A 5101-nucleotide genomic window follows, 5' to 3' on the forward strand; every position below is an offset into this window, starting at 1 on the left:
CTTTTCTTTTGCTAGCTTTGGGTTTGGTCCTTTTCCTTTTCTAGTTCCTTGAGACATATCAATAGATGGTGAATTTATGATCTTTCTGTCTTTTTGATGTAGACACTCAACGCTATGAATTAGGACTGCTTTTGTAAAATACCATAGATTTTGATAGCTTGTGTTCCTTTTGTCATTCAGTTTGAAGATCTTTCAATTCCATCTTAATTTCATGCTTGATCCAATAATAGTTCAGTAGTAAATTGTCTAATTTCCATGACTTTCTGTACAGTTAGGTGTTTCTCTTAGAGTTGATTTCTAGTTTTATTCTGCTATGATCTGAGAAGATACATGGTATAATTTCATTTTTTGGAATTTGTTGAGCCATGTTTTATGACCTAAATTTTGATCAGTCTTGGAGAATGTTCCACATGCTGGTGAGAAGAATATATATTCAGTAATTTGGGGGTAAAGTGTTCCCTAAATGTCTGGTAGGCCCATTTGTTCCAGAGTCCCATTTAAATCAAGTGTTTCATGATTTATTTTCTACTTAGATATCTGTCCAGCTGTCAGTGGGGGGTTGAAGGCCCTGGCAGTTAGAATGCTCCCCCCCTATCTCTTTTCTTAGATCTAGCAGTGTTTGCTTTATGAACTGGGTGCTCCTGTGTTAGGTGCACAGGCATTCAGGATTGTTATGTCTTCCTGTTAATTACTTCCCTTACCACTGTGTAATGGCCATTGTTGTCTTTCTTTACTGTTAGTGATTTAAAGTCAATTCTATCTGATATGAGAATGGCTACACCTACTTTCTTTGGGTTTCTATTTCCATGAATTTTTTTTTCCATCCTACAACCTGTATGAGTTCTTGTGGGTTATATGTGTTTCCCAGAGATGGCAGATACTTGGCTTCTATTTTTGTATCCATTCAGCCAGCAATGTCTCTTGAGTAGGGAATTTAAACTGTTCATGTTGATTCATAGAATTTATCTGTGAGGTGCTGTTCTGTTCACCCTCTTGGGTAGTGCCTTGCTGCTTTGCTTCACCTCTTGTGCTGTTGTTTTATATGAGCTCTGAGCATTAAATTTTGAGTGGTTTTACACTGGTGGGTGACTATTATGCTGATGGATACATAATACAGTTCTAAGTATTTCTTATAGGGAAGGCCTGGTCCTAAGAAATTCAGTGTTTGCATGTCTGGAAAAGCCTTTATTTCTTCTTCATTTATAAGGCTCAGTTTTTTAGGATACAAGATTCTGGGCTGGCAGTTCTGTTTAAGAAGACTAATGATGGGGCCCCAGTTTCTTCTGGCTTGTAAGATCTCTGTTGAGAATTCGGTGGTTTGTCCTTTGTAAGTTACTTGATGTTTTCACCTGATGGCTCACAGGAGTTCCCCTTCATGTTGACCTTGGACAATCTGATAACTATGTATTTGGTAATGGCCACTTCAGGATGGATCTTTCAGGGGTTCATTGAGGTTCTTATACTTGGTCGTTTAAATTTCTAGCAAGACCAGGGAAGTTTTCCTCAATTATTCCCTCAGATAGAGTTTCTAGCCCTTGTGTGGTTTTCTTCTTCACCATCTGGGACTCCTGTGATTCTTATATTTGGCTGTTTTACATAACCCAACATTTCCTATAAGATATGACTTTGTTCATTCTTTTTAATTCTCTGTTCATTATTTTTGACTGAGTTATCTTAAATTTGAAAGAGTTATCTTAAAGTTTTGAAATACTTTCTTCTGCCTGGTCTAGTCTATTCTTAAAACTTTCCATTGTGTTCTGTATTTCCTTAACTGAATTTTTCATTTCTAGAAGTTCTATTTGGTTTTTCTTTAAGATGCCAGTGTGTTAGGTGAGTCATATTGTTCGTTCTCTGAATTACTTTTCTGTTTTATTTGACTTGGTATTCCATTTTCTCTTAGATTTCATTGCATTTTCTTACAATCCATATTTGTAATTCTTTATCTTTCATTTCAATTATTTTCATTTTGGTTGCTATCCATTGCTAGGCAGCTGATGTTCCCTTTAAGGGGTGTCCTTTCACTCTAATTTTTTATACTTTCAGAGTTCTTTTGCTGATTCCTTCTCCTCTGAAGCAGCTGTTGCTTCCTATTTTTGGATTTTCTTTTGTTCAGATGGGGGTTCCCCCCAACCTTCTCACTCATATTGGGATGTTCGTAGCATACATTGAGTAAGAACCTTTGCCTTTGATGTGAGTGCTTTGACGGGTGACTAGGTTCTGGATGGATGCCTTGGTTATAGAAATGTTAGTACAGTTGTTTACTCACTTGCTAGTATTTTGTAGGCTGAAGCTATGGTGTGCTGAATGTGTGGGCAAGTTCCCTGTCTTTGTTCGATGAGAGAGGAAGGAGATATTTGAAATTCTTTCTCTTTCTCCACCCTTATATCTTGTTAGCAGTATCTCATCTTTTTCATTTTGATAAAGCATGCTATTTATTAATACTCATCAAACTGATTGCAGTGAAAGTGCAGAAAGCCTTGAGTGACTCTGAGTCTCAGCTGTGAAGGATAAGACTATAAAATTCACACACACTCATTAACTAGCATCCTCTCTTAATCTTGGGGTGATGTCCTATCAGACAAATGATTTACACTTACTATAGGAGCATAAACAATGCTTGAATTCATGAATATTTAGCAGCATCAATATGTCATTTAAATAAGGGAATTACTATCCTGGGAAAGTCAGGAAGGGAAAAAGCAAAAGCAAAAATAAAAACAAGAAAAGAAAGAATTAAGGAGACATCAAAATGTTTGTCTTACATTCTACCAGAATATAACCCTTATAGGAGTAAAAACACAGTCTGTTCACTCTCCATTCCCAGTTCCACAAGCATGGCTTAGTCTAGAGTATGTGGAGGAGGAAAGGAAGAGAGAAGTCAGGAATAAAAAATGATGGCTATTGGGGGATATGGGAACATCAGTGGGTACCTTTTAAAAACACATATGCAGCTCTTGCATGCAGAGGATTTTCAGCTGATGGATTCAGTAGGTGCCATCCACTGTCCCTGAGCTCATACTGAGCCTTCTTTACCATCTATCTACCTCAAGACAGGAGCCTATAAACTCCATTTCCCAGGCTGTTTAGCCAGGTGGATTACTAGATTCTGCCAATGGGAGGTAATGATGGGAAACTAAAAGGTGGGAGAAAGACATAAGCTGTTTTTTGTTTTGTTTTGTTTTCAGCTTTGGGCAATAGTAGCAGCCCCAGTACCTCTCCCAGGCTTCTGCTTAGCTCCCAGGTTTCCACAGTGGTGACTTCAAGAGCAGAGTGATCACAAGTCTGGGACATCATTTCCCCCTTTACTTATCTAAGCCTTTCTACAATTAGCTTATTTTTGAGCTATTTTGCATTTTGGCTTCTTATGCCCCCCTCAATCACTCCATCACCTTTTAAAACTATTATCTATATTAAATTCCCTCTGAAATATTTCCCATTTTCCCAGTTAGACACTGGCTGCTACCAAGACATCAACTATTAAACATTGACAAATGAATAAATCAGTATATCCACATTTGGTTAAAGTACACAATGCCTCTTCAACTGTAAAATGCATTTGAAAAGAAATAGTATATGAAATAAAGAAGGAAGTTACTAACAACAGATATATTAAACATAATCTCCACTCAATAGTGGGAAATGTGTTTAAAAATCAAAAGAATGCTTTTCTAGCCTGGCATCCTTGAGTGTGTGACATTGTCTTTAAACCCTACGTGGCCATCTCTGAGGCACTGCCGTGATGCCTGGGAAGACAAAGCAGCCTGAAAGACCATCTCCTTCCTTAAGATCATCCAACTCGTGGGTGAGTATCCAAAGTGCTTCACTGTGGGAGCAGATGATGTGGGCTCCAGGCAGATGCAGCAGATCCACATGTTCCTTCCAGGGAAAGCTGCAGTGCTGATGGGCAAGAATACCAGGGAGTGCAAGGCCACCCAAGGGTGTCCAGAAAACAGCCCAGCTCTGGAGAAACTGTTGCCTCATATATGGAGGAATGTGGGCTTTGTGTTCACCCAGGAGGACTTCAATGAAATCAGGGATATTCTGCTGGCCACTAAGGTGCCAGCTACTGCCCATGCTGGTGCCATTGCCCATGGGAAGTCACCGTGCTAGCCCACAACACTGGTCCGGGGCCAGGAAAAACCTCCTTCTTCAGGCTTTAGGCATTGCCACTAAAATCTCCAGGGGCATCACTGAAATTCTTAGTGATGTGTAGCTGATTGAGACTGGAGACAAAGTGGGAGCCAGCAAAGCCACACTGCTGAACGTGCCGAACATCTGTCTCCCCCCGCCCCTCTGGGCTGGTCATCCAGCAAGTATTTGACAAGGTTGGCATCAACAACCCTGGCATGCCTGACATTGCAAGGGAAACTGCATTCTTGCTTCCTGGAGGTGCAATGTTGCCAGTGTTTGTTGCAGCCTGGTTACCCATTCTATCATCAACGGGTGCAAGAGAGTCGTGGCTTTGCCTTTGGAGACTTATTATACCTTCCTACTTGCTGAAAAGTCCAAGTCCTTTAGGCTGATCCTTCTGCCCCTGTGGCTGCCACCACTGCTGCTGCTCCTGCTGCTGCTACAGCCCTAGCCAAGACTGAAGCTAAATAAGAGTCAGAGGAGTCAGACGAGGATGTGGGATTCGGTCTCTTTGACTAATCACCAAAACCAGCAAACTTAGCCAGCTTTATTTTCAGAACAAGGAAATAAAGGCTTACTTCTCTTAAAAGTAAAAACATATATAAAATAAAATAGAAAGAATGTAATGGTAAGAAAATGCAAAGAGATAGGCCGGGACACCCACAGGCCTTTGGCTACCAACCTCAACTCCCTTTGCCTTAGTTTTACTCTCTGTAGAATGAAAAGGGCCAGATCAAATCAATTGTCAGTAAGAGTCTAAGGCTGAAAGTTTAAGAATATTGTCTTTGAGTAAAGTCTTCCTCATATAGCTGGGAGGAGAATCCTGCATATATAAGGAGAATCTGGGCTGGGCAGAGTCTCTAGTTAGTTGACACCTTGTATGCATGTCCACAGGCAGGTCCCTGTCAGCACACCCTGAATGCCATCTGTTGCCAGGTGTCTGTCCTCATTGTGTCCCGGGAACCATTTC

At 40.4% G+C, this 5101-nt stretch overlaps 1 pseudogene across 1 annotated transcript; it reads left to right on the forward strand.

Moving 5' to 3' along the window:
• Positions 1 to 2894: 2894 nt before the first annotated feature.
• LOC128594800 (60S acidic ribosomal protein P0-like) lies at positions 2895 to 4722 on the forward strand (annotated as a pseudogene). The gene is made up of 2 exons (XR_008382625.1): positions 2895 to 2987; positions 3673 to 4722. The product of XR_008382625.1 is annotated as a 60S acidic ribosomal protein P0-like (transcript).
• Positions 4723 to 5101: the final 379 nt, after the last annotated feature.

Source organism: Nycticebus coucang, chromosome 9 (genome assembly GCF_027406575.1).
Source record: "Nycticebus coucang isolate mNycCou1 chromosome 9, mNycCou1.pri, whole genome shotgun sequence".
In the NCBI taxonomy this organism is placed as follows: Eukaryota; Metazoa; Chordata; class Mammalia; order Primates; family Lorisidae; genus Nycticebus; species Nycticebus coucang.